The following is an 11,204-nucleotide window of genomic DNA, read 5'->3' as shown; positions in this document are numbered from 1 at the left end:
ACCTACATCTGATATTATTAAAAGAATTTCTTTAAACAAAAATACAGTTCAAGGGCACATCGGTGGCATGAGTTATCAAATTAAAGCTTCTTATGTGATTCTTTGCAAAGGAAATATATACAGTTTGGGATCAGTTTGGAACTAGTGGCGTCACAGGCTCTGATGGGGTGTAGCGCTGTGTGCTGTAAACTGCCTAGGGGTTGCCAGCTCCTTATTTTTCCTCAGGGTTGACCCACGACAGCTTTCCCATGTTTGGGAATAATTGCAAGGCAGCAGATTTTTAAATTCAGTTTTCCTTCTGCTATGTGGCTAATGAGCTCTTCCTGCTTGAAGCCTACTGGCTAAGGCGCCAGTTACTCGCCTTCGTCCCTTCCCCTTTAGTGAAAACAGTTCGGCGGACACGTGAAAGATACACGACAAACTCTTTGCGAAAACTTTTACAATGATACTTAAAACAAATTAATTAATTAATATTTATTGTTTGAATGTCTTCTTTATAGAATGTATGAAACATGACATCCATAGGAACAGATGATAAGCCTGGGTAAAAAAACATTTCCAGTGTGTTTGATGATTCCAGCAATACATATTAAATTGGTTAAATTTGAATTTTATCAATAAAAATGAGTTATTATTTAATACTTTATATGTATTTTTAAATTGCATTTTACTCTTCAACTCACTAAAATTAGAAATTAGTTTTCAAATAAATTGCAAAAAAAAAAAGCAATATAAGTTAAGCAGGGGGTCTATTAAAAAGCAGAAAACATGGCAAGGGGTCTACGAAACAAAAAAATTTGGGAAACACTGGTCTACAGTGAAGTCAGTCCCGCGATAGTGAATTCTCAAAAAAAAAAAAAAAAAAAAAATTAAAAACAAAATTTATCTAAAAAAAATTAAAAAAAAAAAAAATTATCTAAAAAAAAAAAAATTTATCTAAAAAAAAAAAAAAATTTAAAAAAAAAAAAAAAAAAAAAAAAAAAAAAAAAAATAAAAAAATAAAAAAAAAAATTTTATAAAAAAAGAAAAAAAAAAAAATTAAAACAAAATTTATCTTAAAAAATTTAAAAAAAAAAAAAAATAAAAAAAAAAAAAAATTTAAAAAAAAAAAAAAATTAAAAAAAAAAAAAAAAATTAAAAAAAAAAATTTTATAAAAAAAAAAAAAAAAAAATTTACTTAAAAAAAAAAAAAAAAAAAAAAAAAAATTTACTAAATGTTTGGGAACCACTGGTCTAGAGTGAAGTCAGTCCTGGGATAGTGAATTCTCAAAAAGAAAAAAAAAAAAAAAAAAAATTTAAAACAAAAATTTTTTTAAAGAAATTAAAAAAAAAAATTTATCTAAAAAAAAAAAATTGAAAAAAAAAAAATTAAAAAAAAAAATTTTTTTATAAAAAAAACATCAAAAAAAATTTTACTAAACTTTTGGGAACCACTGGTCTACAGTGAAGTCAGTCCCAAGATAGTCTATTCTCGAAAAAAAAAGAAAAATAAAAAAAAATTTTAAAAAAATTATAAAAATTTGTTTATAAAAGTTTGGGAACCACTGGTCTACAGTGAAGTCAGTACTGGGAAAGTCAATTCTCGAAAAAAAAAAAAATTAAAAAAAAAAATTACTAAAAAAAATAAAAAAAAAAATAAAAATAAAAATTTAAAAAAATTTATCTAAAAAAAAATATATAAAAAAAAAATTAAAGTTAAGCAGGGGTTCTACCGAAAAGCAGAAAACATGGCAAGGGGTCTACGAGACAAAAAAGTTTGGGAACCACTGCTCTAGATCTACATATTTAATATTAGAATCATCATTAGAGTTTGTCTAGTAGAGTCTAAAAAAGAATGTATAGATTACTATAGTCCTAGTATTCTAGATTATTAGTCTTGATCTAACTAAAAATTTTCAATAAATATTCTGGATTTCTTCAGCTTGGTCCATGTCGATCCTATCGTCTTTGCCTTATGGTCTACCGTTCTTCTGTTTTCTTTGCTTTGAAATCTAGATTGACTAGATCTACACAATGTCAATATAATTTCTAGATCTATATATCTAAGACTAATTAGTATGGGCTTAATATTACTGTATTATTTAGTTTAACTACAATTTTTCAGGTCAGCAGCATTACAGTAAGCACTGGTACAGCGTACCGGCACTTTTTTCAATGCAGCGAAAAAGTTACTTTTGTATTTTAAAGTTTATTATTTATTTATTAGTTGTTAAAAGGCAATCCATCACTGAGCTCCGGCACCTATTTCTTTACAAAAAAGCACTGATTACCTGTATATTCTTTAACAATAACGGTTTATTATTCTCAGGAATTAGTCATTCAAAAGACGGTGAGGAAAAGAATGGTCGACAAACCTTGTGTGGTGCCTTAACAGTCCAACAGACTAAGGAATAGATAAAGGTGAATTTAATTTATATCTTGATCTATATAAGTTGATTTACTGGACTAAAAATCTAGATATTGGTAAAACTTTGCTATTCTATTCTAAATCTAGTGTGACATTCCATATTTTTTATTCTGATTTTAGATAGATCTTGATTAGATCTAGATCCCATATGTATAGGACTTAGCACTAGATCTCTAGAAATTATTGTATATGATGCTAGATCTAGAAAATCTAGACTTGACCATAGAAATCTTCAAGAAAAATAATGAACTAACCTAGACAGATCTCTTGAATTACATTGTAAATCATCTTGTTGAATTATCTCCACCACCTTCAGTCAATAGACAACTATGGCTCATACGAGAACAAGAGCCTCTGCGTTGGCATCGACTATTTTCCAATCCTTTCTGTTCAGCTTCATCCATATTAAAATACATTTTAAAGGTTTTTATTACTTAATAGAAAAGATCTAGAATTTTAATAAGAATCTAGTCTATCTAGATCTAAAATTCTAGATCCACCCAATTTTATGTATACAAGTAGTATGGGTGTAGGATTGGCTTAATATAATAGTGAACAAATAGATGCTATCTTACTAGATTTTTCTAAGGCTTTTGACAAAGTTCACCACCATAGTTTGCTTAAAAAATTAAAATATTTCGGCATTAATGGTCCACTGCATCAGTGGATTAAGGACTTTCTGATAGGGAGAGAACAAACTGTAATAATAAATGGCTCTAAATCAACACCGATAACAGTAAACTCAGGTGTACCTCAAGGAACAGTCTTGGGTCCACTACTATTTTTAATTTACATAAATGATTTACCAAATTGCATTACTTCAGGAACAAAAGTCAGATTATTTGCAGACAATTGCATAATATATAGAACAATAAAAACAACACAAGACACAGATATTTTACAAAGAGAATTAGATGAATTACAGAAATGGGAATCAAATTGTCAGAAAAATGTCAGTTGTTAAGAGTAACAAAAAAACTAAAACAAATTAATTCCACTTATCTTATTCATGGCAAACCAGTAACACAGACTAAAAACACAAAATACCTAGGTGTTATATTAAATGAAAAACTGTCATGGAATCCACATATTGATGAAACTACAAAAAAATCAAACAAAGCATTAAGATTTATTAAAAGAAATTTCTATAAATCAAATAAGAACATAAAACTAAAATGTTATTTAAAACTTTGGTTAGGCCAATAATAGAATATGCATCCTCCGTTTGGGACCCCTCAACTCAAGAAAACATTAAGAAACTAGAACAAACACAAAATAGAGCAGTGCGATTCATAACAAATGAATATTCACATTTGACTAGAGTAACACCTTTAGTAAAATCACTAAATTTAGAAAGTCTTCAGGACAGAAGGCTCAAAAGTAAAGTAGCAATCATACATAAAACACTGAACCATAATCTTCAAATACAAAAACAAAATTTAATAAAATACTCTGAAAGACACAAAGATAAAGGCACATTCCTCGTCCCATATGCTAGGACAAATTTGTACAAATACTCCTTCTTCCCTAGTGCTATTAGAGCATGGAATGGGTTGCCTGAGCTAGCCAGGAAAACCAGTGACTTGGCAGAATTTAAGTCATTGGTTAATATGCATGACTAAATGTTTGACGCGTAGGATGTAATCATCTTCTTTTTTGAAGTAACGTCTGTATTATATAAGATAAGAAGATAATAGTATTTATCTTGAATCAGTTTGTTAATCTACATTATATGGGTATGATATTTGTACATCTTCTACTAGATCAAGTTAAATATAGCTATCCTTTTCTAGATGTAATGTGAAATTGTATCTGATAGTATTTTTCATTCTTAGGTAGATCTTGATTACACTGCCTGGTTTTGTGGATTGCACGAGATGGTTGACACAATGATCTGAAGTTCAAACTGCCATTTTCTACTGTCCGCTGCAAGATCTTGGCTGGAATGTAAAAGGAATGTCCAAAATATTTAAATGACAAACAGGATGGGAACTGATAATGAGGAATGTATGTCCAGTTTTTTTTTGTTGTTTTTTTAAATACAGATATGAAAGATGACATTACCCTAACTTAGAGTCATAGGAGTTTCATTAATTTATTTACTCAGATGCTGAAACAGACATCTGGCATATTCCTATAATCAGTATCATGGCCTTTGTATACAACAAAATTGATTGGAACTCCTAGACTAGAAATATAATTCAAGATTTAAATAAGGCACTGGTCATAGTTTTAGAAAGTGTGGCTAGCATTCTGGTAAGATATTTTATTAATAATTAGAAATTAAATTAAATTTTATTTAATGATATTAAATTTCTTTTTTAAGAATTATGGTCCATTTTTTCCCCATTTGTGTACAAAGAAGGAAGACAGAGAGATGGAAAGACATCAAAGAATGGGCAGGTCTGCCAAGAAATGGTTTATCCAGGGCTAAGTACAGAGAGGAATATAGAAGGGCTGTTGACAGATCTTGTGTGGTGCCCCCATGGTTCAACAGACTAATTGATTGGTAATGGTAAGAATTTAATGTATTTTTAAAAAAAAAATTGTGTTAATTACATTAAGGGACTTAATCAGTCTTTTTTTATTTCCAGAAAATAATACCAGGTTTATGCTCCTTTGACCATTGAGTTCCAGGATGAAGAATGAAAGACAGAGAGCAATGTGAAGACATGAAAGAATGGGCAGGTCTGCCATGAAATGGTTTATCCAGGGCTAAGTACAGAGAGGAATATAGAAGGGCTGTTGACAGATCTTGTGTGGTGCCCCCATGGTTCAACAGACTGATTGATAGGTAATGGTAAGAATTTAATGTATTTTGTAAAAAAAAATGGTGTTAATTACATTAAGGGACTTAATCACTCTTTTTTTAATTTTTACATTCATTTAATGTTATTATTTTATACAGTAATATATGATTTTTATCTTGGTAAATCATTTAAATATATATCCTGCTAATCAAACCAAAGAATCTTCTCAATACTTATTTAAAAATTTTAATTTTGTCTACATGTAACAAATGTTTAACGAAAAGAAATGTACACTGTCCAGCATTGATTATTTAAAACTGGGATTCATTCCTTTCATTGTCAAACAAGCCGTTGCCTAAGTGACTTTTTTAAAATAATGATACGAAACCAATTGCTAGAGGATCATCTGAGACAATGTCACCCTAACAAAATAGATAAAGATTTAAAAATTTTCTAGCACTCAAAGATAAAGTTAAGAATAGACCCACACAATCTCACTTCAACATCATATATATATAGAGAGAAGATGTTGGTTTGTGAGCATCTTACAATATCTCTTTACTTATAGCAAAATATGGAAACATAGGTAAAACATTGATTTTACCAGCCGTTGTAGTTGTGAAAACTGTTTTACACACACCTACATCTGATATTATTAAAAGAATTTCTTTAAACAAAAATACAGTTCAAGGGCACATCGGTGGCATGAGTTATCAAATTAAAGCTTCTTATGTGATTCTTTGCAAAGGAAATATATACAGTTTGGGATCAGTTTGGAACTAGTGGCGTCACAGGCTCTGATGGGGTGTAGCGCTGTGTGCTGTAAACTGCCTAGGGGTTGCCAGCTCCTTATTTTTCCTCAGGGTTGACCCACGACAGCTTTCCCATGTTTGGGAATAGTTGCAAGGCAGCAGATTTTTAAATTCAGTTTTCCTTCTGCTATGTGGCTAATGAGCTCTTCCTGCTTGAAGCCTACTGGCTAAGGTGCCAGTTACTTGCCTTCGTCCCTTCCCCTTTAGTGAAAACAGTTCGGCGGACACGTGAAAGATACACGAGAAACTCTTTGCGAAAACTTTTACAATGATACTTAAAACAAATTAATTAATTAATATTTATTGTTTGAATGTCTTCTTTATAGAATGTATGAAACATGACATCCATAGGAACAGATGATAAGCCTGGGTAAAAAAACATTTCCAGTGTGTTTGATGATTCCAGCAATACATATTAAATTGGTTAAATTTGAATTTTATCAATAAAAATGAGTTATTATTTAATACTTTATATGTATTTTTAAATTGCATTTTACTCTTCAACTCACTAAAATTAGAAATTAGTTTTCAAATAAATTGCAAAAAAAAAAAGCAATATAAGTTAAGCAGGGGGTCTACCAAAAAGCAGAAAACATGGCAAGGGGTCTACGAAACAAAAAAATTTGGGAAACACTGGTCTACAGTGAAGTCAGTCCCGCGATAGTGAATTCTCAAAAAAAAAAAAAAAAAAAATTAAAAACAAAATTTATCTAAAAAAAATTTAAAAAAAAAAAATTATCTAAAAAAAAAAAAATTTATCTAAAAAAAAAAAAAAAATTAAAAAAAAAAAATTTAAAAAAAAAAAAAAAAAAAAAAATCAAAAAAAAAAAATTTAAAAAAAAAAAATTAAAAAAAAAAAATTTTATAAAAAAAGAAAAAAAAAAAAATTAAAAAAAAAAAAAAAAAAAAAAAAAATTACTAAATGTTTGGGAACCACTGGTCTAGAGTGAAGTCAGTCCTGGGATAGTGAATTCTCAAAAAAAAAAAAAAAAAAAAAAAAATTTAAAACAAAAATTTTTTTAAAGAAATTAAAAAAAAAAATTTATCTAAAAAAAAAAAATTGAAAAAAAAAAAATTAAAAAAAAAAATTTTTTTATAAAAAAAACATCAAAAAAAATTTTACTAAACTTTTGGGAACCACTGGTCTACAGTGAAGTCAGTCCCAAGATAGTCTATTCTCGAAAAAAAAAGAAAAATAAAAAAAAATTTTAAAAAAATTATAAAAATTTGTTTATAAAAGTTTGGGAACCACTGGTCTACAGTGAAGTCAGTACCGGGAAAGTCAATTCTCGAAAAAAAAAAAAATTAAAAAAAAAAAATTACCTAAAAAAAATAAAAAAAAAAATAAAAATAAAAATTTAAAAAAATTTATCTAAAAAAAAATATATAAAAAAAAAATTAAAGTTAAGCAGGGGTTCTACCGAAAAGCAGAAAACATGGCAAGGGGTCTACGAGACAAAAAAGTTTGGGAACCACTGCTCTAGATCTACATATTTAATATTAGAATCATCATTAGAGTTTGTCTAGTAGAGTCTAAAAAAGAATGTATAGATTACTATAGTCCTAGTATTCTAGATTATTAGTCTTGATCTAACTAAAAATTTTCAATAAATATTCTGGATTTCTTCAGCTTGGTCCATGTCGATCCTATCGTCTTTGCCTTATGGTCTACCGTTCTTCTGTTTTCTTTGCTTTGAAATCTAGATTGACTAGATCTACACAATGTCAATATAATTTCTAGATCTATATATCTAAGACTAATTAGTATGGGCTTAATATTACTGTATTATTTAGTTTAACTACAATTTTTCAGGTCAGCAGCATTACAGTAAGCACTGGTACAGCGTACCGGCACTTTTTTCAATGCAGCGAAAAAGTTACTTTTGTATTTTAAAGTTTATTATTTATTTATTAGTTGTTAAAAGGCAATCCATCACTGAGCTCCGGCACCTATTTCTTTACAAAAAAGCACTGATTACCTGTATATTCTTTAACAATAACGGTTTATTATTCTCAGGAATTAGTCATTCAAAAGACGGTGAGGAAAAGAATGGTCGACAAACCTTGTGTGGTGCCTTAACAGTCCAACAGACTAAGGAATAGATAAAGGTGAATTTAATTTATATCTTGATCTATATAAGTTGATTTACTGGACTAAAAATCTAGATATTGGTAAAACTTTGCTATTCTATTCTAAATCTAGTGTGACATTCCATATTTTTTATTCTGATTTTAGATAGATCTTGATTAGATCTAGATCCCATATGTATAGGACTTAGCACTAGATCTCTAGAAATTATTGTATATGATGCTAGATCTAGAAAATCTAGACTTGACCATAGAAATCTTCAAGAAAAATAATGAACTAACCTAGACAGATCTCTTGAATTACATTGTAAATCATCTTGTTGAATTATCTCCACCACCTTCAGTCAATAGACAACTATGGCTCATACGAGAACAAGAGCCTCTGCGTTGGCATCGACTATTTTCCAATCCTTTCTGTTCAGCTTCATCCATATTAAAATACATTTTAAAGGTTTTTATTACTTAATAGAAAAGATCTAGAATTTTAATAAGAATCTAGTCTATCTAGATCTAAAATTCTAGATCCACCCAATTTTATGTATACAAGTAGTATGGGTGTAGGATTGGCTTAATATAATAGTGAACAAATAGATGCTATCTTACTAGATTTTTCTAAGGCTTTTGACAAAGTTCACCACCATAGTTTGCTTAAAAAATTAAAATATTTCGGCATTAATGGTCCACTGCATCAGTGGATTAAGGACTTTCTGATAGGGAGAGAACAAACTGTAATAATAAATGGCTCTAAATCAACACCGATAACAGTAAACTCAGGTGTACCTCAAGGAACAGTCTTGGGTCCACTACTATTTTTAATTTACATAAATGATTTACCAAATTGCATTACTTCAGGAACAAAAGTCAGATTATTTGCAGACAATTGCATAATATATAGAACAATAAAAACAACACAAGACACAGATATTTTACAAAGAGAATTAGATGAATTACAGAAATGGGAATCAAATTGTCAGAAAAATGTCAGTTGTTAAGAGTAACAAAAAAACTAAAACAAATTAATTCCACTTATCTTATTCATGGCAAACCAGTAACACAGACTAAAAACACAAAATACCTAGGTGTTATATTAAATGAAAAACTGTCATGGAATCCACATATTGATGAAACTACAAAAAAATCAAACAAAGCATTAAGATTTATTAAAAGAAATTTCTATAAATCAAATAAGAACATAAAACTAAAATGTTATTTAAAACTTTGGTTAGGCCAATAATAGAATATGCATCCTCCGTTTGGGACCCCTCAACTCAAGAAAACATTAAGAAACTAGAACAAACACAAAATAGAGCAGTGCGATTCATAACAAATGAATATTCACATTTGACTAGAGTAACACCTTTAGTAAAATCACTAAATTTAGAAAGTCTTCAGGACAGAAGGCTCAAAAGTAAAGTAGCAATCATACATAAAACACTGAACCATAATCTTCAAATACAAAAACAAAATTTAATAAAATACTCTGAAAGACACAAAGATAAAGGCACATTCCTCGTCCCATATGCTAGGACAAATTTGTACAAATACTCCTTCTTCCCTAGTGCTATTAGAGCATGGAATGGGTTGCCTGAGCTAGCCAGGAAAACCAGTGACTTGGCAGAATTTAAGTCATTGGTTAATATGCATGACTAAATGTTTGACGCGTAGGATGTAATCATCTTCTTTTTTGAAGTAACGTCTGTATTATATAAGATAAGAAGATAATAGTATTTATCTTGAATCAGTTTGTTAATCTACATTATATGGGTATGATATTTGTACATCTTCTACTAGATCAAGTTAAATATAGCTATCCTTTTCTAGATGTAATGTGAAATTGTATCTGATAGTATTTTTCATTCTTAGGTAGATCTTGATTACACTGCCTGGTTTTGTGGATTGCACGAGATGGTTGACACAATGATCTGAAGTTCAAACTGCCATTTTCTACTGTCCGCTGCAAGATCTTGGCTGGAATGTAAAAGGAATGTCCAAAATATTTAAATGACAAACAGGATGGGAACTGATAATGAGGAATGTATGTCCAGTTTTTTTTTTGTTGTTTTTTTAAATACAGATATGAAAGATGACATTACCCTAACTTAGAGTCATAGGAGTTTCATTAATTTATTTACTCAGATGCTGAAACAGACATCTGGCATATTCCTATAATCAGTATCATGGCCTTTGTATACAACAAAATTGATTGGAACTCCTAGACTAGAAATATAATTCAAGATTTAAATAAGGCACTGGTCATAGTTTTAGAAAGTGTGGCTAGCATTCTGGTAAGATATTTTATTAATAATTAGAAATTAAATTAAATTTTATTTAATGATATTAAATTTCTTTTTTAAGAATTATGGTCCATTTTTTCCCCATTTGTGTACAAAGAAGGAAGACAGAGAGATGGAAAGACATCAAAGAATGGGCAGGTCTGCCAAGAAATGGTTTATCCAGGGCTAAGTACAGAGAGGAATATAGAAGGGCTGTTGACAGATCTTGTGTGGTGCCCCCATGGTTCAACAGACTAATTGATTGGTAATGGTAAGAATTTAATGTATTTTTAAAAAAAAAATTGTGTTAATTACATTAAGGGACTTAATCAGTCTTTTTTTATTTCCAGAAAATAATACCAGGGTTATGCTCCTTTGACCATTGAGTTCCAGGATGAAGAATGAAAGACAGAGAGCAATGTGAAGACATGAAAGAATGGGCAGGTCTGCCATGAAATGGTTTATCCAGGGCTAAGTACAGAGAGGAATATAGAAGGGCTGTTGACAGATCTTGTGTGGTGCCCCCATGGTTCAACAGACTAATTGATAGGTAATGGTAAGAATTTAATGTATTTTGTAAAAAAAAATGGTGTTAATTACATTAAGGGACTTAATCACTCTTTTTTTAATTTTTACATTCATTTAATGTTATTATTTTATACAGTAATATATGATTTTTATCTTGGTAAATCATTTAAATATATATCCTGCTAATCAAACCAAAGAATCTTCTCAATACTTATTTAAAAATTTTAATTTTGTCTACATGTAACAAATGTTTAACGAAAAGAAATGTACACTGTCCAGCATTGATTATTTAAAACTGGGATTCATTCCTTTCATTGTCAAACAAGCCGTTGCCTAAGTGACTTTT

General features: G+C 29.3%; 1 long non-coding RNA gene across 1 annotated transcript; it reads left to right on the top strand.

The window, feature by feature from the left end:
- The first annotated feature begins 4,343 nt into the window (after nucleotides 1-4,343).
- On the top strand, nucleotides 4,344-5,477 carry LOC129922141 (uncharacterized). The gene is made up of 3 exons (XR_008774115.1): nucleotides 4,344-4,663; nucleotides 4,770-4,916; nucleotides 5,002-5,477. It is a non-coding gene; the product is annotated as an uncharacterized LOC129922141 (long non-coding RNA).
- Nucleotides 5,478-11,204: the final 5,727 nt, after the last annotated feature.

This window comes from Biomphalaria glabrata, chromosome 12 (genome assembly GCF_947242115.1).
Source record: "Biomphalaria glabrata chromosome 12, xgBioGlab47.1, whole genome shotgun sequence".
Classification (NCBI taxonomy): Eukaryota; Metazoa; Mollusca; class Gastropoda; family Planorbidae; genus Biomphalaria; species Biomphalaria glabrata.
Note: the sequence above shows the minus strand (reverse complement) of the source record. Positions and strands in the feature narration are given on the sequence as shown.